This window comes from Anopheles coluzzii, chromosome 2 (genome assembly GCF_943734685.1).
Source record: "Anopheles coluzzii chromosome 2, AcolN3, whole genome shotgun sequence".
Taxonomy (NCBI): domain Eukaryota; kingdom Metazoa; phylum Arthropoda; class Insecta; order Diptera; family Culicidae; genus Anopheles; species Anopheles coluzzii.
Genome location: NC_064670.1, coordinates 11,122,693 through 11,148,052, shown reverse-complemented (window position 1 = coordinate 11,148,052; position 25,360 = coordinate 11,122,693). Strand labels below are relative to the sequence as shown.

Below are 25,360 nucleotides of genomic sequence, written 5' to 3'. Positions count from 1 at the left end.
TATGGATATTGCGTTTGTGCGATGGGGAACTTCATTGCGATGCTTGTTCTGTTGGCGTTGTGTGCGGTAATTCGTAATTCCTTCGGCATAGGAGCATTATACCATTCAATAAAGTAAATAAGAGCTCTATTTGGATCTCTCTAATCAACCAATTGTTGTTGGTGCGTGACGTGAAATGAATATATGTTTGGAATGAAGGGATAGAGAGATAGGCAGAGATAGTGGTGATACTTTTAACGCAAAGCAAAGCAGAATTATGAATGTCTTAAAACAACTAGATTGAAATAAAAAGTTGGGCTTCTTATCATTTGGTGCTTGTGTGTGTGTGTTTTTGCTTGCATGCCAAATATCGATTTCTTGCTAAGCACGAGGGGACCAAGCACGTACGGAGCATAAATTTTTTTTTTTTTATTCAGAAAGAACGGCTTTGACGGAGCATAAATAATCCGATATGAAAATGAGCACTGAGGATGAGGGTAACCCCTCACCCATTTTTGTCGGCGTGTTCTTGTTGCGTTGAAACGATGGGAGACAAAGATGAAATTTTGCGGAAGTATTTAATATTGAGCGACGCATACAGCAAATGTATTTGCAAATGCAAAATGTTATCTACATGTTGTCAATGTTAATATTATACCACATTGCAACAGAGAATAAAGCCAACGGCAACCAAGCAAAACGAGCGTTAAAGGGCGGCGGCCAGTGAAGGCGAAGAAGAATAGCATTGTGAATGTCGAACTCGATAAAAAAGGAGAAAGTACGCTGTAGACAGGATTCGAACCTGTGCGGGTAGAACCCAATGGATTTCAAGTCCATCTCCTTAACCGCTCGGACACCACAGCAGATGTGAGAGCAGGCACTCAATGCACTATACAAACTTTTTGTGCGTTGTTTGCAATATGGCTTAGCCAGCGGTCGAATTTCATTCCTAGCACGTGGCTGAAGCCGGAGGCGTGTAGTTGTGTAGCGTAAAATTAATTTCAAGCGTGCTTGAATGTTGTTCATCCCCGTCTTCTCCTCCTGTTCTTGTTTTCTCATTCGTTTTTCGTTCCCGTGCTCTCCACCGTGCTTTTAAACCATATCGTTCTGCTTGTCTCTATCTCTCGCTCTCGCTCGTTTAGCAGGCGTTGAAGGGGGAATAATGTCGCGGGAAAAAGGTCACATCTCGGCGCCGCGTAAAGTTACGCGACAAATAAGGGGATGGATGATGGGCATATGGGAGAGAAGAACGTTCAAATGAAATCCACCGAATCGAAGGAGGGGTGGTGTTTGACAAGAAGAAGCGAGAGTCTCTGTCGAGAAAGGGAGGGGACGACATGGACGGCAAGGGATAAAAATGTTAATTTTCCGTCCAGCTACTAGCACCAGCGAGAAGGGGTAGGCAGGACGAGAGCGGAAGGAAAAAGCACGCTCGCGTTTATCGTTTTCCCATTCTCATCCCTAATTGATTGAGTGCGCGTCCGATTTGACCGGGCGGAAAAATGATAAAGCGTAAACGATTATGTGTCCGCGAGGGATGGGATGGGGGGTGGGGGGGGGGGGGGGGTTAGGAGCGAGTGGAAGGAGGGTGAAAGTAAAAGGGAGAAGCGTAATTATGCGCTCGTCGTTTCATCGCTCGGACCATTTGTAGGATGTGTTTTAGATAAGAAACGCCGTACCGGAGAGAACAAGGGAGAGAGAGAGAGAGAGAGAGAGAGAGAGAGAGAGAGAGAGAGAAAATACGTCACCATTCTTAGAAATCTTCCACTAGCTGGGTAAACAACATCTTGCGCGTCCGAGATTGATCGTTTTGCTTCCAGGCTATAGTTTGAAAGTCATTTCATCACTTTTAATAGCGTTTTCAATATTGTTAGTATTTTGTTTGTATATATTACAAACTCAAATTTCTCATGTCTGCTAACTGCTACACGTGTCTAGACACGTGGAAAAAGGTATCCCATCACTATTCGTTTTCAAAGTCGATTGAACAATCTCTAAATGCATGTTGATCGATTGTGATTGATCTAGCCCAATGCCAGATTTAATGTTACACTCCCAAGTGGTTTACATCGTCGCAACGTATGGCTGTCCATTTTTCTGTTTGTTTTAATTTTTTTTGAGCGTGAAGAAACGGTTTCAAAACCCCATGTGTAACCCCGTCGAGTGCGCGGGCGCGCTTTGATACGCGATTGTATCTAATTTATTCGACCCCCGCCCAAACGGGGGCCATTCCCCTTTGCTGCTGCCTCGCTTACCAGCAGCCGTGCCACAATAATTTGTCTTCGTTTTTCCCTCCAGCGCGCCGCGTTGAACAACGAAAGGCGACGACTCGGTGACGATTTTTATAGCGCTCATAAACATAACCTCCCGAACCAGGGGGCTCCTTGTCTCCATCGACACACACACACGCACACGTGTGACGCCACATCATATCCCCCGACCATCGAGACACACACATGCACACACGAAACGACAGTAAGATTAATGCTTCCCTACTGCCCTTTTCGTCGCCCCTTTTCAGTATTTGGCGTGTGTGTGTGTGGAATTGTTGTTTGTCTCTTCTATCGTGCGCTGTTCGATTTGTTTTCCGTGCGTGTCATTACTTATTTTGGCTCATTTGCATCTTGACAGAAGTGCATTCTCTCGGTGTTCTCTCCGGGGTTGGTGGAATCGGTTGAGACGCTCGATGATGGTGTGTGGTGTGTACGGTGGTGCAAGCGCCAATGTGCATTTGTTGTTCTGGTACTGGGCAGAAACCAGAAACGCCGCCCGCACGGAGTTGAGGAATCGATGGATACTTCCTGTCACACAGCACCGTCGGACGAGAGTTGTCTTCCGTTCCGTTCGAGCTCTAATCGAAGCAAACTATCTTAAGCAACGGTAAAAAGGTCAATGTCGAAGTGTTGTCCGTCTGTTGGATTGCGTTGCGGTGCAAAAGAGGGCGGAAAGGGGAGGTGATGTGCAGCAGTTGGGTTTGCTGCGGTGGTGCAGCCACTCACACGGCTTCCGTGTGCCCTCCCGCTTCCGGTGCGGATGGGTACACAAGCATCAATTTTGTTTGTTATGCTTTGTACACTGATATCGATCGGTATTGTTTTTTTGGTTTTATGTAGAAGGCGAGAAAGGGAGATAAGTAAAGTAGAACGTTTCTATTTGCTTTTATTCCATATAGGCTGTAAAATTTTTTAACTGTTTTAATTATCGTCAAGGACTGCAGTATTTCTTCGACAATTTTTGAAAAACTATCGTACTGCCGAAAAGTGTTGAGATTTTGGGATAAAAGTGCAACGAAATGATGGGCAACTTCGTACATACGAATAACAAATGAGCATATTTTAATTTCAAAATTGTGTTCTGAGACATTTTCATTGCATTTTTGCATATATTCACGTTTATAGTTACTTTACGGAAAATAAATACACTGCCGATTTAATACTGGATGTATATTTATTTGTTTATTTTTTTATTTGTCATTTTGTATCTTGCATAGGGTTGCTGGGACACTTTTACTTATATAATAAAGCCTTAATTTATCTACAAACTTAGCTACAGCACAATTAATGAGGAAATAAAGGCAATTGTTTTTTGAACTGGTTTATACTAATGTTGAAGTCAAAGAACCTTTGGTATTTGTTGAAGCTTTTTATCATTTGCGTTATTGGCAGATTATAGGAATGTGTAGATCTTGGGAACGTAGGTATTGACAGTTCACGTTACCTGAGAGGTCAATCAGGAGCATAAAAAAGTAGATTTTCGTGACCAAAGTAGCCCGCAATGCCTGGCGTCTATGTTCTAAGGTTTGCACACCAAGAAGCATGCACCACCGTGACAAGAAATATAATTGTTGTGATGACGGCTATTGTAATCGGTAGCCTGTCATGTGTGTTTCAACATCTCTCAATCACGGATCTTTGCAAGTGAAGTTCACTTCACAAGCATAAAAGTTGAAGCTAAGTAGCTTTAATTGTTTGTTGCACTACCCCCGTTATTGTTTCATGATAATTCTCCCTTCCTGTTTGGTTGTAGCCCTGTCTCACCACATGCGTTTGATGTGACAGTTTGCCGTGTACGCGCCTCGTATCCCTTATACACATCAAATCTCCTTGTGTTGGACGGATTTTGAGACATCAAATTCTCTCAAGTACCACCATCTCCAAGAGGACGTCAGTGTTTTTTTCTTCATTTTTGTTGTTGTCATTGTTGTTACCAACATTCCAGCTTAATCAACAGCCCCCATGCCCCCCTCCCCCCACTCGCAACATTACCTCCAACATGGGATAAGGAAGGAAAAACTTTGCTTTTACTTCTTCTTCTTTTTGTTGAAAACTTTTCCGCTGTGATGAATTGTTTCGACCATAAAAACTCTTGTCTTGTCTTTACGCGCTCCTGTGCTGGGTTTGATGAACGGCCCGCCCTAATATCTATGGTGCGTGCGTACGTGTTTGTGCGCACGTGCTGAGGTGGTGGTGGTGGCGGAGTTCTGTTTCTATTTTACTTAATCATGATTTTCCACAGCCCATCCAGGCAGGGGGAGAGAAGATTCCCGAGAAGCGGTTGATGTTCATCGGGTTTTTTTTTTTGTTCAACGTAAGTCGCAATTTTCTCTTCCACGCGGGTTGGTCGGTTTGAGATTTGCGTGTTTGTATTGCTGCAGGGGAGGTTGAATGCGTTCTGTTTCGTTCCCGTTCGGTAGGAAACGAGGTAGCGGTGAAGATAGCTTGCAGTCATTTATCCTATTATTATTGTTATTGTTTTTTTTTGGTCTCTTGAGAATGGTGAAAAAATGCTGCCACCAATTTTGTTACTTTGTGTGTTGGCAAATTTTCGACTTTCCAAAAAATGTTCCGGTACCGTGTGAAGTTTAACGCTTTCCTTTGCCCCGCGCATATTTTGGAGCTGATTTTCATCTGCTCTGAAGCGTGTTTTGGCAGAAAGGAAGCGTCAGGAGGAGACGAACAGGTAACAAATCATGCCAATTGTTGTTATCTCTCCTGAGGTTAGAAAATGTGCGCTAATCAGCCAGGCTAAACTTTTCTGTGGAATATATTTTTAGGAAAATGTATCTTTCACAGTAGCCGTGTGAAAAAAAAACCGCCCGCTCAAACCGATAGCGTGTTAAATATATCCGCATGTGCCAAAAGGTGGGTGGAACTGAATATGCTCTCTCATTCATTTCCGTTCCTTCTGGTGTGTCGCTTTACTCGCAATGGAGAGAAACAAAACCTAAAACAAAACAACTCCTTTTCAATATACACACACATACACACACGCAGACACACTCACGCAGACACACTCTCACAGATGGGAACTATTTTTAATACTTCCACCACCGTTGGACCAAGTTCGCCTAGTGGTGGAGTATTTATGGACACGTTTTGCTTTGTTTACATCGCATAGTTGGACTTTTATTTTTAGCCATTTTGGCGGTATGAAGGGGGGGCATCAAGAAGCATCATTGATTTTTCTTTGTTCGAAGTTTTCCTCGACGTCCGGAACTTACGGGGTGCGGGAAGGTATTTCCCTTTTTGTCGTCGCCTTTCAGTTGTGAATGAACAGGAAAGATTATAATGTGGAGACTTTAGGGGATGACAAAATGTATTAGTTTCGTTGCTTTGTCTTTTTAATTACTTATGGAGCTCACATTGACTTTTGACTGTTAAATAAACCCAGCAATTTATTATGAATTAAACAATTGTTGCCCAAATTATTCATTGCTTGGCGTTCGTGCTTCATTGCAGTCGTTCAAATAGCAAACAAATCAAACCGAATTGAACCTTTCGATACACTTGTACTTCTAATTACAGCCGATAATCAAGGGAAGATTTTACCCGTTCTCTTCACTTAACAACCAAAAGACAAACAGTGCTTCCTGTGAAAAGAACGTTTACCCAGGGCCCGTCCGGCTCCCCGACAATCGGCTCTTAAGGACAATCCACTCCGGGTGGTTGGTTGTTCCGGTTCTTCCGGAAAACGCCAATCGACGGCACACTCAGTGCTCTAGGGGGAGGAGCCAAAAACTGACACCCTTGCGAGGAGGATGTCCGTGGGTACTAAAAATCCAAAAATGCCACCAGAAGCACGTCCCTTTATTGTCAGTGTGTTGATGTAAAATGAGGAAGGGTATGGTTTCGTTGCATTGTTTTGCTCCGGGTGGCAGTTGAAGGGCAAAAATTTCCAACTCCAATTTTCTTACCATATTTGACCCGACCGCGTTGCTGCTATGCTGCTCAAGGGACAGAGGCGTAAAATAACGACGACGACGGCGACAAAAAACCGCTTCAGCTTCAGCAAAAAAAAGGGTTCTTCAGAGGACATACAAGTACAAGTAAACATGATTGCGTGATACTTTGGCTTTTTGGTTGAATGTTGTATGCGGGTGTGAAGGTAGTGGATTGTGGAGGGAAAGCGTTTAAGGCGAAATTCGCGCACATGATTTTGTTTAACGGGATATTGAATTTTTCCTGCCCCGTTGTGGGTCGGATCGGTGTGAAATTAATAGAAACATGGTTAAATGGTACGGTATGGAAATTGCGGCCAGGTGGAAAAGGCGCAAGTGCTAAAGACAATGAAGGAAGAAGTATTTCTCTCGATTGAAGTGAGTTTAAAATATAATTATAATTTGCATTTACATCACGTTTTTTTGTGATTGACAAGTTTATAGCATTTTGCAGATTCAATTCTCATATCATTTCGACTGGGTTTAGCTCCTCAATATCGGCCAGCTTTTCTCAAGCAAAGCCGTTTGTCAGCAACAAAACAAAACCAAAAACAACAACCCCCAACAATTGGCTGTTGTTATCCATTTAACCCGAAGCGAGATGCCTAGCAGCAGAACGGAAACAGACAGCACACGGCAAAAGGGGCAGGCAGACAGACGATGATTTAGTTGCAAATATGCTTGTGAAAATAAATGAAAATCTACCAAACCATGGGCGCAAATTCATACTGCTGCTGCTGTTGCTGGTGCTACTGTTTCAGCCTTGCTTTTGCCCGTCCGGCCATTTTCATGTTGTCTAACACAGTAGTGACCTTCCACCTTACAACGATGGGAATGCGGAGAGGCACACCAAGCACGACACAGAACAAAGGAACGGCAAGAAGAGGGACCAACAACATCGGGAGCAAAATACCGAAAACCACCCCCACACGCACACCCACAATCTCTCCCACACTGTCATTGCCTTTTGCCAGTGTCTGTGGTGTGTGTACGGTACGGCAGCCCAACGATGCTCTAACGATGGAGCCGACGCAACAGAATGTCGATGATGGAGGACGCCCCCGCCGGGGTTTTGAGGAGGGATGGATGGCAAATGATGGAGCAATGGAGAGGGAGTGCTATTAGGAAGAAAATGGAAAACTTGGAGTAACAACAACCAGTAGCCTCGGCACTAGCGACGCCAGTCTCTGCGATACGGCGGTTCGTTCGGATCAGGAAGAGGAGCGTTTACCCATCCGAACTGCGTGCGATCCTTTCAGGACTAGACGACTGGCGTATGGCGACGGTGTACGATAGGCTAAAGATTGTCCAATCGTCCGCCAACAACAGTGTGGTGCAAAATTTAAGGCTAACAACATCTGGACAACTTCTTCGTACGCTAAATTTGTTACAGTTGAAGAATGAATGGTATAATCGATGTGCTTTCTCGAATTTTTATCCATTTCACTTTTTGTTGAAAAACTGAACGGGCTAAGCAGAGGGAACGCGTCTCGTTTTTCACTGTGGCGGCTGAGGATTCACGGTGCGTCCCAGTGTGAAACGTCCTTACTCAGCGACAGCAAAAAGGAGCCGTTCGAAGTCCTTACCCATCGTGATTTAAACTGTTTTGGCAAACTGCGGCAACACCGATGACCCAAACGCCTACCAGTACTGGAAGAACTTCCCAAGGGAAGAAGAAAAACAAGCTTAAACTTATGTGTGTTTTTGTTCGCAATTTTCCAACATGAAGCAGTTACATGAACTCACCCGATCCAGTACAGACCTAAAAAGGGAGGCCGTCACACGGGCAAGAGGATCTATTTTATTTCCACACATTTTCATCGGAAATGGAGGCGTAAAGGGTTCGATGGAGGGTAGAGGAAGGATCCAGCACTCACTTTGTCTGGGTGGGTTGGTGGATGGGCGGTTTTACTCCCTTCCCTGGTGGAGTGGCCCCACGGCGTTGAAGTAATCGCAAACTACTCGTCATGATGAGGACGACAATATATATGTGTGTGTGTGTTTTCTATTGGAGTTTGTGGCATACACCAAAGTGAGACAGAGATAGAGAGATAGAGGAGAGTAGTAGTGTGTAATAGCGGGTGAATTCGATGGGCGGATTATGAAAGCGAACGAGTCTGGAATTGGTACTGCTACACCGAGTCGCCGGGTTTGATAGGATATCAGTTTTATTTGTTATAACTGACAGAACGTACTACCATTTCACTAACTAATTATTGGACCATTCTCTAGGCAAAAGGGCTCCGAGTGCTGACGGTGATGTGGAACTCAATAGATTAGCCATGTTTATGACGTGTGCAAATGAGTATATGTTTGTGTTATCGAGCGTCTGGAGTTGCTTGTTCTTTTAAGTTCAGATGCAAAGAAATGCCTCTGGGATGGATTTAGCCGAAGTTGATTTTCGGTTTTCTGGAAGCCTTCTCAATCAGATTGAAGAACAGTAATAGTGCTAGTTATCTTGCTGGTACATTTAATTCATTCTCAAATTGTTCACATCCAGATGTTTTCACATAGCACAGTACTTCGTATTGTGTCGTAACATCCCAGACGCGTGTGCAAGTGAAAGGTAACGGAAGCGGCTCAATATTGTCTCCCTTCTCCCTGCTTGCAATACGTTCGGCAACTGGTGCAGCCGATTCCGATCCATACCACACCGTGTGCGGGCTGTACACGACCAATTCCGATCTTTAGACGATGCTTGAAGGCTTGTCGCTTGAAAATAGAAAGCCAAACCAGCAAACCCCTATACCATCGGTCTCGGTACGCGGAGAACTGCACACACTGAGTTTGACAAGCCATTTAACGATTAGTTCGAGGCGGCTAGACGAAGCGAAAGAATTTGATAAGCATTTACCTTCCACCTGAGTGCTTGTGGTGCTGCAGCTGAAATCGACGCACGGGTGATATGGATTCCGTTTTTCTGTTTGATATGGATCAGGAAGTGTAAGAGAATAGTTGGAGCTTTTTGAAGTTGATAGTTTTGCTATTTTAAACCAATAAAAATTGATCGAAATAAGCCGTTCTTGGCGTTGTGACATTCGCTGGAAGCCGAAAGACAAGCATACATCTTAGCTCCTATTATCAACAGATTGCTCGCTTTGGGGGCACTGCCGCTACAAAGCACAGTTCACTCGAGGTCAGGCTCTGAGATGAAGACGACAGTGTGGATGATGATAATCGCGCGCTGTGCGGCGCGCAAGGACACCGAAAATGACAGGGTTGCTGTAGCTGACATTAGCAGTAACAGATTGTTGCTTCTTCGCTGCCAATTCTAAGGATATGATTTCGTACTCCGTCTCGGAACTACCCTCCACTGCAATAAGGCTGCCGCCCGAGTGTGTACAAACAAACATTGAAATTTTGGCAACGGATTGCCTTTTTCTTGGATCCAAACATACATGCGGGAGGAGAAACGAACAAAGAGAAAACGGCGGAACCGAAATGATATATCTGTTGAAATTATGGCCCTAGTTTGATTACCCCCAAAAAGGCTACGACTTCCTGATCGCTCGGTCGGGGCCAGTTCTAGACGCGCGTTTTTTTCCGACAGGATGAATAGAATAAGGGATGTTGAAATCATAATCCGCTTCTTTTTTCCCCTTGTTTGCTGTCTTGTGGCAGCACCGCACTCTCAGCGCTTGGATTGTATGGCACTGGCAAAGGGGATTGCTTTTTCCGAGACATCCATGGCTATGCGATGATTTGTAATTGTATTTTGACTATAAAACGCAACCCTCCTACAGTGTGGAAAGATCTTTCAGTGTATGATGTGCGAAACCATTGCGCAAAAAAAGTATTATTTGAAAATCTCCCACTCCATTACACGAATTGAAATAACATCTTCTTTTGCGATTGTAGCCACACTATCTGCCGCTACGGATAAATGCCCTATGGGGAGCTAAAATTATGTTGCTTTGGTCTTCGTCTTCGTCATTGTTGCCAGCATCGGGTGGCGACGTTTGTAGAACTCAATGTAATACTATTCGTTATGGCGTGGACCGGATGAGTGTGTGAGGGTTTTTTTTCCTCTTCTAACGTTTGATTGCTCTTCGTACCGTGTAGACACACTACTGCCATTGCACTGATGCGTGATTTGCATACCGTGCAATAGAACGGAGAAGATACAGCCAGTCTCTATCGATCTAGAGGAAGGTGGGTAAAGACGGATACATTAAGGAAAATATTTAAAATCTATGGATACATACATACAGGGACCGTGAACATGTGCACACCCAATGTGAAATTTTTATTTTCAGCAGGAAATATGTTTAAAGTTTTAAGTTTCTACCATATTTTTTGCTTTTATTATTAATTAAAAACATAGTTTATTAGAATGTTCGGATAGTCTGTCTTATCCTACGGGGAAGAAGCCTAATGCTATGGCAATGATGGACATTACAAAGAGTAAGACATCTGTAGAAATTTTTGCAAATTGAAGAGTTTTACTATAGTTTTGCATTACCAATTGCTTTTTACTACTTGGTAGGTGCATAACAATTTCTTGGTCATTTGCATCGGCAGTTCGTTCAGTCGTGAATTTAGGAATTGTAAGCATCGCTTCAAACACATCGTTGAAGACAGAATCTGAGGCATTATTGAAATACAGGACTTTTCAGTTGACGTTGCTTCAGCTTATAAACAACGTCAGCTTAGGACTTCGTATTAGCTTAGGACTTCCTATCAGGAAGTCACAAAAGCCAATGACCTCAGCAAGTTGGGTGGATTTGTTGCTAGGTCCTTGAGGCCATTTTTTCCACCAAGTCAAAATTCAAATTTTTAAATCAACTGTAACTCAATAGAAGCTCTTATCTGTTTCGGAATGATGTCGTATCAATGCATTTTCTTCTTTTGAACTGGCATGAAAAGTAAACAAAAAAAATATAAATCGGTGTTTCATCTTTCCCACTTTGGATTCAGGATGTTTAAGCCATCAGAAAATAATTTTTTAATGCTTCCATTGCCATTGTTCTTTCACCAGTTTTTATCTGAATAATCACGACAACTAATTCATTTAATAACAAGGTCAAAATATAAACAAAACCAGTTACAGAACTCAAGATCCGTAGTAGATAAATTAGATCCACAAGGGTGCGCATGAATGAAAATTTGTTTTGTTCATGAATATGACCCATTCCATTCAGTTCTGATGCTACATTGTTGAGTTATTCGATAATTACTTTTAGTATGTGTGTATGTGAAGTGTCTATCTTTACAGCCGTGTCCGTCTTTACCTATCTTCCCCTACATGAAAAATACAAAAACACAAACAACATACTTACAGAAATCAAAGCAAACGACGAATTTCACGATGCGTTGTATCCTGTTGCTGGGAAAAAGTGGATCCGCCTTGGTTTGATTTTGACTAACGCTCTAAAAGATTGTATACTGGTAAGGGTTGTAATCATAAGTGCGGGGATTGGGTTGAAGTTTAGCATACCCTTGAGACCGGAGTGGATAGGAATGTTTTTTTTCTCCCCCTATGCTTCTCTCTATCAAGCTTTTGCGCGGGTGCTATGCGGGTGAACAGCGGGAAAATCAATGAACAAACAACGATGCAATGGAATACTTCCCGCCCGGCAGCCCGGACGTGGTCGAAATGATTGCAAAACAAACGGTGAAACGTAGCAGCCCTTTGTTTTCGCTGCGGAGGGAAGTTTCGAGTTTGAGTACTTGTGAGTTGTGTCCTGTTACTGCTGCTGGGGGATGATTTTCCACCGTTTAGTGCTGGCTGAGGACGGACCGACATGACGGAGGGATGTTGTGGAGAGAATATGATGAGATTGTAACATGAAAGGAGTTTTTGTTGTCGTTTTGAATCTGCCAGTCCTTTCAACCAGCCTTCATTATTGTTCGATTTCAAATCATGCGAGTTGAATTAGAAAGAAAAAACACATTGTGACTGTTCTCTCTCGTACAGCATTGACTTGATTAAATTATTCACCAAGCGTATGCAAACATATACACACACACACACACACTGCTGCAGCAGCAACTTCTTTGTCTGAGTCTAAGGGTGCTGGCAGTGGCTCGGTGTGGCTTTTGTTTGTTTTTGCTTCACGTACCGAGATTAAAAAACTAGAAGGATGTTTGGTTGTTTTTTTTTTTTTTGAAAACAATTTTCCTAAAAAGCTGCCCCAAGTTTACATAATTTAGCAAAAGCAGCGTTGGTGGCAGTGGAAACCTTCTGCGAACACCCGGAGCCTCCGTAATCGTTATACGAATCCTTCTCGCACACCACCCGCGCGCCACCTTTTCTTCTTTCTTTGTGTGCGCTTCCTCTTAATCCACATAAGAAATACTTAATACACAAAAAAGAAGAAAATAAACCCTCTGCGACCCGTTATGTGGTGTGACCGGAAGTTGACAAATATTGTAACGAAATTTGCAAAACGTCTTTCGTCTGGGATCTGCGGGTCCTCTCCCCTTGGTGGTGGAAAAAATGGTTCTTTGAAATCGAATTGGTGGAAAATTAGTTCTCTCTGTCTGTGTGTGTGTGTGTGTGTCTATTTTGAAAGGAAAACAAGAATGGAAAGTGAGGGGAGTGAGGGGAGTGCAAACGACACAATTATTATTATTATTATTATTATTCCTACAGTTACACCATTTACCTAATGACGCTTCACAGTAATGATAATAATGACGATGATGATGACGTTCATGATGATAACAAATCTACATTCCGAGGTTCCCTTTCTCAACTTTTGGCTTTTTCACGTCGGGATTTTCCTTTATTTTCTTTCTCTTCCTAACGTGCCCGCCAACATTACTACGGTTGACCTAATCTTTGCTTCCGGTTAAACCATGGACCCGGTCCTTCCGAGAAACGAAGCCCATTTCCCCCCTGGGCCACCCATGTATCCTTCCCCAATTTGTCGATTAATCCCGAGCAGGCGCACGGCTGAAAGCTGGAGCAAATGGATGGATGTTAATTTTCTAACAAAAACGTACACACCGGACTGTGGACAAGGCGGAAAATGAGCTGCTGCTCCTGCCTTCTGTCCGTCGCTGATATTGAGGAGAGCTCAAGCGACAGAGCAGACTCTGTAGCAAGTGAACGATATTCTAATGTTCGCGTACTGTGTCCACCCCAAAAGGACCCTTTAAATGACGTGGAAGACCGAAAGAGAGGGAGATAAAGTTTCCAACGAAAGAGACACCTGGGATGATCTTAACCACTGCAAAGGATCTCTACGATGCAAGGAAGACGACGGAAGTGTACGCGCGAACCGAAACGCGGAACAGTGTAATCGAGAGGAACGTAAATTAATAATCATCGCGCTCCACATTTTCCACAACTTCTGGCTGTCAATATTTATTACTCACCCTAAGGGTGGGGTTTTGCGTTTTGAGCGGGGAGGTTGTTTTTTTGCGTATTACTATTTTAAGGACGAGTTTTTTTTTTATTCGGGTTTGTTTGACTTTTCTAGTGCGTTTTGTTGCCACAAAAGGTCATTAAAAAGAAGAAGCAGCAGCAGTGGCAGCGTTAATCACACGCATATACCTCCTGATGGAGATTAATTCGTTTCTAATCAAATTGAAACCATCCGGCACGTTGAGCTGCTGTCCCTTTTTTTCTCATTTCCGTGTACTTTGTGCCTGTTTTTTTTTGTGGCAGTTAAGAAAAGTAAGGATTAGCGTGCTTTCTTCTGACCTGTTCATTGTTTTGTATAGTGTGAGCCTTTTCTTTTAGATTAACTTCTTAATTGTTAAGTGGTTATGTTTTAAAAGAGGTACAGATTTTTTTTATATTAATTTTATGAAGTATTGTCCCTTTGGCGGTTTCATTTGGACCTGCCACTTATCATGAGCATTGTTAGACGAATTATTACACTCTCAACGATGGCTCATATTCTGGATTATTTAAACAGGCATACTAAACTTGTAATGAGTCCTAAAAGAAATGGGATAACAGGTCATTCGTGCTACGTAGGGACGAATAGTACCCGTTCAGCATTGTAAGATCCGGCTACAGGACAACCTTAAATACAGATATATTTCGTTAGTTTTACCTGTGTAAGATATAAGCAATTCGGTATTTCATTATATTAATTTATTTAACAAGATACCGTGATCTCTTACTTATTAATGTAGCGCAGACCTTCACTAATGGTAGTTAATATGTGCGGAAATCAACTCCTGCATTGAATATATAAAACGGTCGTGGCCTTGATGACATCTGCTCATTTGCTGCATAATTCCTGTTGGTTATAGCCTTTTCGCGGTGCTTCTCTTTCTTCGATTCTACACCTAACAATGAAATATATTGTGTTATTAGGTAATGTGTCACTCTTTGAAATGAGTCAGTTTTTTTTTATCAATTTCAAGGCCTGTTTAATCTAGCGGTCAGTATACGGGACAGCACCACCACTACCAATTGATCCATATTCTTCTACACTTTTAACTAGACTGTCAAAAAGTGTTGTGATACACAAAGGATCATTAGACTATTTCGTCATTTTCCGCACTAAACTTAAGGTCCTATTGGCTCTGCTGATAATGTCTTCCATGTGCTTTTTAAACGTTAACTAATGACCGCCTTTCTTGTGTTGCTATCAGTATATCAATAGATACATTGTCGAAGGCAGCTTTTAGATCATTACATATGGGGTCTATTTGGATACCTTTGTCAATACTTACTCGTACATTCCGAGACCATTTCAATTCAAATTCTGGATGTCGAGCTATTTGGCAAGATATACCTATAGGTTGTGGTGTTAACCTTCTTGTCTAAAACGACATAAAAATAGAAAACTGAAAAAAACAAGTCAAATTCCATCCGATACTCTCCAATCCATTGTTTTAAGTCTTTCTATCCAATTAACTTTCAAACACACACACGTCCTACAAAATTATGCTGTAAAGTTTGGTCCTTCTAGGGGCGAGAAAGCATTAAATGGATCCACTTCACTGTACTGACCTCGCTCCGTTCCACCCACAACTTCGGCGAAACATCGGCGGCGACGAAATCACGAACGAGAGACAGTGAGCGACGAGCAACGCGAAGGATTCGGTGAGGTGAGAAATGTTTCCATTCCATTCCATATTTCTCATATTTCTATCTCACTTTCTGTCGCTTCTGTGAATGGGGGAAAACAGGCGAAAGAGAGAGCGAGAGAGAGAGAGAGAGAGAGAGAGAGAGAGAGAGCAATCATCATTTTTCCGTAATGGGAATGATGATGTTGAGTGGATGTGGGATGCTGACCGGACCTGCCCGGAGGAATGCTGGAGGAATGCGTTGTGCTCGTCGCCGGCTACCGGTTGCGAGGTGTGCATTGTGTGTGTGTGTGTGTGTGGTGCAGCTCATAAAACATAATCTTGTTTGGAATATCAAATGGAGTGTCGAGCTGCCTGTGTGCTGTATGAGTGTGTTGGCGTTTTTGTTGGTGGTAATGTTGGATGCTGCTGCTGCTGCGTGTGTTACAAGCTTACCATGTACTCGTGTTTTATTTTTTATCGGGATTTTATGCTCTTCCCCTTTTGAGCTCGAAACAGTGTATTGTGCACACAGCAGCAGCACCAGCAGCAGAAAGGGATGGCAAGGATTGTGGCAAGGCACGAAAATGAAGGCCTGATGGGGTGCGGAAGGGTATGTGGCTTTGTCATTCCGCTTTTCCCACACGATTAGGCGAACGGCGGAATGGTAAAAGATGTTGGAACAAACAAAACAAAAAAAAGGGAAGGTTTTTCTCGCTCAACTTTCGGGTGGAAGGAATTCTCAAGTGCGCTTCCTTTGCTGGCGTGTGATGTTGCCACGACCTCTTTCTCCGCTCTCTCTCACTCTCTTCTGACCGTGTAAATGGTTGCAAGTTTTAAGAAGACCGAGAGAAGACGGCTGAAAGCGACGGTTAGTGTGAGATTTGTGTATGATGTTGGTCGTCGGTTCCGCTACCTTTTCAACGCGGGAAGAAGGTTTGCTATGCAGGGGAGGGAGCAAATGGTATGTGTGTCTGTGTGTGTGTGTGTATTCATATGAAATTGATTTTAAAATGCTTAGTTTTCAATCGCTTATAACATGATTGAGGGGGGGAATGATATGAGTATGGAAGGCTGTGTCTGACATGTTTATTATATTTAATGGGGAATTGGTAACATGTTGTGTTTATTGGTTTAGCGCGTACCACGACCTTTATTACTGATTTAATTGCTATTGGTATTATGTTGAAATTTGTACAATTCGAGCGATTGCAAATGGCAGGTAAATATTCGATTTAAAATTAACTTCAATTAAACCGGTTTAACCGGAGGACTGATGGAGTTACCTGAAATAATAATCAGTTTATTCATTTATCGATGGATGATAGATCGGTGCTGTACTGGAAGCAAAAACAGTTTTTTTTTTAATAACGTAAAGTCTTTCATCTTCATGATGTAGTCAATTTAATTAGAAAAATACCACAGCTCTCTCTCTCTATCTATCTCATTCCCTCGGTCGGGCTCTGTCATCATCTTTACAACGTTGTACAATTAAAATCACGCATCCAACGACATCTGGTACCCCGAGACAAACGTTCAACATGTGTGCATGACCGTACACACCCCCTGTTCCACAGCGGTCAATGTGCACTTCCTCGCAATGGAAATTAGCTTCACCGAATTAAACCAATCTCCGAATCATCCTCGATTTGCAAGTTCACATCACACACACTCTCAACTATCATTCTCACCCCTCAGCCCCATGCTTGTGCATACGTTTTTCTTTCTGCTTGCGGTTTTGTGACGATGATTGCACGGTTAAAAGATAATTTTATTCATCGATTCGTTTCGAGTTTCGTTTTCCAAGTTTTCTTTCTCGCCTTTTTCTGTTGCTTTTTTTTTGTTGCTCGCTTTTAATTCTTCGCTTTTTATGCGTCTGTTTGATTATCTGTTTCCTCCACCCCGTTCTTGGTTCTCGGTGTCCGTGCATGCGTTAATCGTTCGTAAAGTGGGCGATCAAAATAGTGTGTGGTGTGTAAACCCGTCAAATAGAAATAACTTCAGCGAGCGAGTGAGCATGAACACCGCGATTGACACGTTCACGGGGGTAAAGTTCTACTGATCTTTCGTGTCCTCCGAGCGTGTGTTTTGAGCGGTTGTGTGTGTAGAGACATCTGTCCAGGTTTGATCTGTCTCTCGCTCTCTCTCTCTCTCTCTCTCTCTCTCTCTTCCCTCCGTATCTCCATCGTTATTTATTTTCCTCACTGGAATGACCTTTTTTTTGGTAAATAAAGTTAATTTATATTTCGTTATTCATTGTACGGGGAGGGATCCCCGTATCATAGGGCGTCTGGCATTGGGGGAAAGGAACTACCCAAGGAGTGCTTAGCTTTATTTCACTGTTGGCATATCAAATCCAAAGAATCGAGACCTTTAAAGCCGAGGCCACGGGAGGTTTGAAGCTAGCAAATGAGTCTCCCAGTTGGTAGTTGGTTGGTAGTCTCGGAAAAATGTTTTACTACCGTACCATCGTTTTACAGATTTATCATTAAATATTCCCCCCCCCCCCCCCACACCCCCGTTAGTTGATGTATTTGAAGGGGTGGGGAGTGAGGGGGGAAAACTCAAAACATAAATCCGCTCCGTTTTACGATCGGAACCCGATTCCACTTCCAAACTTCAACACACACGCCGCCCCAAAAGACAGTGGTGTGAAGCGTTTCCGTGAGGCACGGTTTCCGCTTCATCAATGTGTGCATGTTCATTTCTGTCTTTTTTTTTCGTTTTCGTTTCGTTTCTTTGCCTAGTTTTCCCCCTCATGGTGTACTGTAGGTGCTCTCTGATGAGTGTTTGACATGGTTTTTTTTTCTCTCTCTCGCCCTTCTTTCACCGCTCCTGTTGCTACGTACGCTTTTGGTGGTGTTAGGCAAGAAGTGCGCACAAATACACTCCGGAACAGTTCTTTTATCGCTTTCTTTCCTCCTTCTTCATCGGACGCATCTGATACACACAAATACACACACACACACACACACACACGACCCCTTGTTGCTGCATCGCAGAAGGAAGGTTCAATGTTTCACCCTGATGGTAAGTGCGGAGCAATAGTTATTTCGATTTTCGAATTGATTTTAACGAATGTGCACGCAAGATGTCTTTCTAATGTTTCGGCAATAACTGCACCCGGGGAGGGGTAGTACTGACAAGTACTGCTTATGTTGTTACCCCACCCCACCGGTGTGTAGTAGAGCGTGATGTCTCTATATTTACAATCGTGTTGTGGAAATACGATAACTAGTAGTGGGGAAGATATTGGGGTACTTTCTCACCCGGAACGATTGCTGCTTAGGAAGAAGCCACATTGGAATTACCGTGCTAAGGTTGTGTTTTGTTTTTTGTTTTGGCTTTGCTATGCTCTTCATAAAAGGGAGAAAAGAACAGGAAGTAATATCGATTTTAATTTCCCCGTTTATGTTGTATTGCTTATTGGCATGTTTAATAGTTGTCTGATTGTGTTGTGTCATAATATATTATCCGAGAGCAGTTTTAATGTAACTTTGAATATGGTTCCAACAACCATGAGTCCCTTTATAACTGGAGCAACCCCATAATAGCTTCCTCTATTAATCACGATGCGATGAGTCGTGCATTTTCAACAATTGCAAAGTATAATTCAATGTGCATCGTGCTTCCGATTTAAAATCTCCCCAACTATTTCTAGTCCCCGGAATCGCTCCTGTTTGTTTGGTAAACACTTATGATTCAACCAGTTAATCCAGTTGGCGGCTGGTAAGCGGCAGGCGTATGAGTCGCCAGATTTCTGCAAAAATATGACGAACGTACACACATCAGCAACGGCTTCGCATTAAGAACTACTAATCGCTCGTTGGACATAATGTTTGATTGTGGGGAAAAAAACATCTCGCCACCACCAGCAACGTAAGAAGCTAACATTAAGGGTCATCCGCCACCTCCTCACCATTCGAGCCCTTCCCCGCGGGGGGTATGCGATGGATGCGAGTGCGTTTCGACGAAAACCACCCCCCCCCCCCTCCCCCCCTCCGTTGGCGCATAATTGGTTACATTTGTGAAGCGGCCAAAAGTCGATCACACACCATCATTGGCAGCACCCTTCACGCACCCTTTAACGCAGCGCGCTCCCGCCGTGTAGCGCTAACTACGCGTTCTCGAGTTGGAGCGTGTGGTATCAATTCGGTTCATTAAATATTTACACATGGCGCACTTTTGTTGTTGTTGCGGCCGTGCCGCTGCTGCTTCTCCTCTCCTTGTTTGCTTTGTACGCTGAAGGCAAGCCAAAAGGTGAGAAAGTGCTTCAGAGAGAGAGAGGGAGAGAGAAATTACACCGTGAACAACGCGTGAAGTGAGATTTTTTTGTTCGGAATTTATCCGTTTTTGACGTTTTGTTCGAAGGAAGGGAAGGGTACGACGGGAAAGGGCCAAAAATGTGAGCTAAACGGAGCGTTTGTGTGTGTGTGTGAGTGCCCCAAAACTGGAAAGTGTGTTAGTGAGCTCCGGCATGCTCCTTTTAAAGTGTGTGTGAGCTCCTGTACGGTGTGTGCGTGAGGGATCTCAGACTCACGCACACAGCCTTTCTCACTCTCTGCAATCGAAGCTGCGGCGGTGTGAATCTGTTTGTTGTTTTATTGCAAACCACGCGTTCTCTTTGTCATTTTTCCGGACGCGCTCTCTCTCTCTCTCTCTCTGTCTCTCTCTCTGTCTCTTCCGCTCACCGGCATTTTCCGATTTCATTCGAGCCATGCCGTGCTGTTAAATGATAAAATAATATGTTCGGTAATACTCTGGCTGGCTCTCCTTGGTGTACCGACTTTAATTTTGATGAGGAGAGCGGAAACACAGTGGTGGTGGTGCTGTTGGTGAAACCCGCGGGGTGAAACGAAAGTCATCCCCTTGCTTCTAGTGTTGAAGGGCTCGCCCCTGTCAGGTTCATTGTGTGTGCTTTTTCTACTTCCTCCTCTCTTTCGTCTCCTTCGCTTTTTGAGGAATCGCGGGGGAATAATGTTGAGATCCTTTTGCTGTTTTGCGTAAAATCCGGCACCATCCGTTGTTGTCGCTTATGCGCTAATCGGCGAACGATTAGCTTCTTTTGTTCTCGTGTTTTTTTTATATTCTCGTAATTGATTCCTCGCATTCTTGGTTAAATGGTAAAACGGTAATTGTAAAACTGTTGACAGGAATCGAATTCTGACAGGAAGTTTGATATGATTCGCTACTGCATTTAGTCGTGCTTTGTACGGCAAAATGCTTCTGTTAATTGGCCTTCAACGGACGATATGAAAAGATAGCAGTCGAAGCAATTTATCACACCATTTTTGTGTAATAATTTGCTTTGCTCAAGGGAAGAGAGGCTCGACTTTTAAAACATAAATCTCCAACGGGGCAAGCTGCAGTTCGGGTTCAGTTTCTCAAAACATTTCATCATCTTCTTCATCATCATCCCTCAGTAGTCGTTCCTACTGGGGACAAAGACTCCCCATTTTTGCGTCGACATGTCCAACGTTCTCGTCGTCGTTGTCGTCATTTCGGTGCGACAAACCTGACAGATGTGTTTAAATCATGGCCCGGCCGGCTTTGACACCCGGTGACAAATTAAACCACTAAACGGAGTGACAAATAGAATAACACTTACCTTTCGTTCGCCTTTTTTTCGTGTTTCTCTCTCTCTCCCTCTCTCTGTCCCTCATCTCACGACGGAAATAAAAACGTATGATGGATTCACTCGGTTTCTTGCTTGTTTTACTGATCGCCGAGTCAAAGTTTGAAGTGTTTAGTTCTCTGCTAGGTGCTAAAGGTTAATTTATGATGGTTTTAATATCGTCGTACAGCGAAATTGGATCTACCAAACATCCATCTCGCGGGTTTCTCGTGGCCAGCTCGCGTTGCTTCATTTGCTCTCACCTTCAGCCGGTGGTTGGCGCTCGCCTTGCTGGTTCAGAACCGTACTCGCGTATTAATTGTATAATTAGAAGCCGTGTCCCCTACACGCCACCGCATTCGAAGGCATTCGAATTAATTTTATCGTCAATTACATCGCCGTACACGCGGGCGCGCGCCTTTGCTCTCTCTCTCTCTCGCTCTCCTTGTAGTGGTTCGCACTCACTCACGCGCTCACATCCCATTTTCATCTGAGTGCGGCTGCTCCCGCGTTCCTACGCGAATGAGTGTATGTTTGGCTGCTGCTGTTTTGCTTTATTTGTGTTTAAAGAGCGGGTTTCCTTTGCTTCCCTTCACTCCTCCACCAGCAGCCCTTTTTGTCCACGCATAACTAATGTCATCGGGGAACGAAAGGTTTGTTGCATTTTGCGTTTGTTCGCTCTCGTTCTCTCGTTCTTGTTCTATTTACATTTCGCACGCGAGGCAGATAAAAGTGTGACCCTGTCTGTGGTGGAGCCGGTCCCCGTTTAGCGAGTTGTATAAAATTAGATAGTTGCGTGCAGTTGTGTAACCTGATGCGGCCCCCGTCCCCATATTTGTTCGTTCGTGCGCTATTTTGTTGATTAAATGGATCATTTGCACTGTAAGCACTCCGACCTGGTTGGTTTACATGGAACTCCAGCCAGGTGACTTAATCCTTGCCGCATATTGAGTGCTTTAATCAAAGGCGAAATTTGGGTCAAGTCGAAATGAGAAGGAATTGACTAGGGATTAGGGTTTGACTGAAAGATTGAAATGAATTTGTTGTAGACGATGTGTCGTATGACGAAGCTTGATATTAAAGGGATATTATCACGGTGGTTGAAAAGACACATTGCCTTTTTGTATGTATCTGATGGACAATTTTTGAACTAAAATCGTAACAAATCATTTCGCATGCATGCTTTCTCACATTTCGTGCGGTCTCGAAGTTTTCTGGATCTCAGCAGTCGGTGAAGCCCATAGTATGCCCGATTCCCCTGCACAATGCGTCTCCGGATTTCGCTGCTGATGTCGTTGTCCGTAGTAACAACCGTCCCAAGATACCAGAACTCCTTTACTACCTCGGGATTGCCGCCGTCAACTTATACACTTGCTCTCAGATGGTCTGAATCTCCTTCGTCTTCGTCGCATTGATTCTCAATCTAATGCTTGCTGCTCCCCGTTTGAGTCGGGTGTACGCCTCACACAACATCGCTGTCGTCTTGCCGATGATGCCAATGTCATCCGCGAAGCCAAGAATTTGGAAAGATCGGTAGAGGATCGTGCCACGGATGTCGTGGTCTAGCCCCGCGCATCGAATGACACCTTCCATGGGGATGTTGAAGGGCAGACAGGAGAGTCCGTCACCTTGCCTCAGACGCCTGTGAGATTTGAACGATTTCGACAACAAGTTCGACACTCTCACCTGCACTGCACCCCGTTCATGGTGGCCTCTAACAGCCGGATCAATTTCCCAGGGAGTCGCAGTTTGTCCGTGGGTAGTTTGTGGACGTCGTATAAGCCTCTTCCGGCATCTACAACATATTGGTACTATTAAGCAACAATCAGTGCATCGAGAGAAACCCCAGTCCCAAATGGCCGACAAACTTGAGCGACAAGAAGCTCCAAATGATGCTGAAAATGAAGACCGTGATAAAAATCGGTATACTGCTGCGTTCGCTTGACCGGGAGCTCGATGCAACCGGTCAAACAGTGAAAAAGTAGCTGGGAAACAGGAACAAAACCATATCAAGAAGCAGAAATCGCGTCCACTGGCTTCGCAGCGGCAAGCAATGACGCCACATCTCAAAAGGATCTTTTCAGGCAATGAAACGGGGGAATTTAACACCCTAGTGAACGAAGCGTTCCAACATTCCTCCAGCTGTGTTTCATCTGTGTCTCATGCTGGACCAACATGATGCAAAAGCTCCAGCCCAACTATTTTGCCGCGAATACTGAGGAGGAATTTATAAATATCAAAGATAGAACTTAAACACATGCCTAAACGCATGTCTTCATCCGCCATGGCGAGTATTCCGGATAACTAAAGTAAGGCTGCGTCGTAGATTTATTTTGCAAGCCTAAATCATTACCTTTCACGGGATGTTTACAAAAATACATTATCTATCTATAGCTTCTATAGCTATAACAAAGTAAATATTCATTAATCCACACGTTATTGAAATCATTTTCGAAAAATCCTATAAAGCTTCCAAGCTCGCCAAAGATATGTTTCTAATATTTAATTTTTAATATCTTCTCCTTCAGGCCTCAAAGAATAGGCCTCATCACGTAGCGAATATTTGCTGCGTTCGCTCTCAAGTGGCCGGTACTCTCAGCCTATTCCGGCAATGCCATTCTCCGATCGTCGTACAACGGGGTACACCGGGTTTATGGAACGCGCATACTATTCACTTCGCCGCGTATGAAAAGATGTGTCCCCGCGGATTTCTTTTTTCGGGCGGGGGGGTTTGGGTTTTGTCAAGTGTTTGATTACAGCCGCTGCCGCGTTATCCTTGCTGTCGCGCACTACCATTACTCGTCCGCCGCGTTGACGTTTGCTCGTGAACATTCTGCTTGCAACAAGCAGACGAACTGTTGGACGTACCATCGACGCGACTGTGGTGTTTACTGTGCCTTTGTGCACCGAGCGGGTCAACTCAATCATCGATGGAAAAGTTGAGGAGTCGTCAATGTCAATGGAGAAGTTTTTTGCTTCGTTTTAGAGCGTCACTTCAGCAATTGTTTTTTTGTGTCCTTGGTAAGCGAGAACTGTTGAAATTGAAGTCAGAAATTAAAAAAAAATGTATATATCGATTAGCTTTTCCATGCACTTTTCAATCGTTGTGCCACCATCGTCATGCTTTAGATTACTCGGGCATCGGGCGGCGGGGAGACTCGCTTTCATCAACCGTACTTCCGACAGGGGAACAATTTTTGGCTTGCCACTTCTGTTCTGTTCTGCTGCCGGTTTTGGTTGGACAGGGCCAAATAGGGTGGATGCGGATCAGCAGCCGAAGTCAGGATGGCCCGTCGCCCGTGCCCACCACAAGTTTGCCAACCACTCACGCCGTGGAACGAGGCAGCAATGTTGAAAATCCGGGAACAGTAGGGCGACAGCGCTCAAGTCTCAGCTCTCGAAAAATCTCGACATTTCGGAAATGGAGTCGTCCTCGAAATAGCCCTTTGCTTTTGAACCGGGATGAAGCGGAGCTTGCCTCTGGTACAAGCTGGAAAGCTGGTTGTGCAGGTGTGCATGGGTATGTGCGTGTGACATGATGTGCTTTTCAAATGTGTTTTCCCTGTCATCCCGGTCCTCCCCTTCCCATCGGTGGGTAAGGTCCTACTGTGTCTAGGAGTGCAGGATTTCGAATGAAACGGTTTTCACACACACGTTTTTCCCCCTGTTTTGCACACACACACACACACACACACATGGAAAACAGGTGAGCATGCCAAAGGAGTTGCCCTTCGATGCCACTCGGGAACGTGCTCGTGGTACCCCGGTTTGGGGTTGGAAATTAGATTTTCCAAACGGCACTTTTTGGACAGTTTAGCAAAATATTTACATTTCCTGAACAGGGAGGGGCGGCTGGCGTGTGGCATTGGCGCAGGACGTTGATGAATATCCTGTGTTTGCTGCAACACAGTTGTCTAGCAGCTTCGGCTTCCTTTCTATTACCGGCATATGTGTTCGTCAGTGCGTGCGTGTCTGTGCGTTGAACTGGAACGGTAATGAAACAGACCATTACTTGAATAGTTGGTTGCGTGTAGAGATTTGTTTGTGTGTGTGTGCCCGTTTAGAACGTTCTTCACCCCCCGCTCTCTCCTCCCTCCTTCCGTCCCTCCCTCCCCAAAACCATGGCATGAGCAGGAACAATATATAAAACGAATCGATTTTTCAACCAGTAAAGCCACCGTACCGAAAAATCCAGTCAGCACTACACAGTGTTATCAACTTTCGGGAAGCATTTTATTTACGCCCTTTTTGCACAAACGCGTACACTTCAGCGAAGCCCCGCCACCTTCGCCGGGACTTCTCCTGCACCTTTGGGTGTGGGCCAGAGGGAGCTAACCATCTCTTCTCGGTCGGTACAGAAAGGCAAACGTTGATCAAAGAGAGCGTAAGCGGCAACGATGGCACCGAATCGACAATGGCCAAAAGAAAGATAGAAAGGAAAAAAAAACTCCAAAAACCAACAACAGCATCGCGCGAACACTCCTTCCATGCCTACCGGTACGGCCGGGATCACTCTTCCAGGTCAAACAACAACACAGTGACAACGAAATCGACACGATAAGTCTCGGTAATTAATC

At 44.1% G+C, this 25,360-nt stretch overlaps 1 protein-coding gene and 1 non-coding gene across 2 annotated transcripts in view; one reads left to right on the top strand and one right to left on the bottom strand.

Moving 5' to 3' along the window:
- Window positions 1-25,360, top strand: part of LOC120948316 (dendritic arbor reduction protein 1) — a 321,415-nt gene that overhangs the window by 161,163 nt on the left and 134,892 nt on the right. The gene's annotated exons all lie outside the window — the stretch shown is intronic.
- On the bottom strand, window positions 761-842 carry Trnas-uga (transfer RNA serine (anticodon UGA)). The gene has a single exon. It is a non-coding gene; the product is annotated as a tRNA-Ser (tRNA).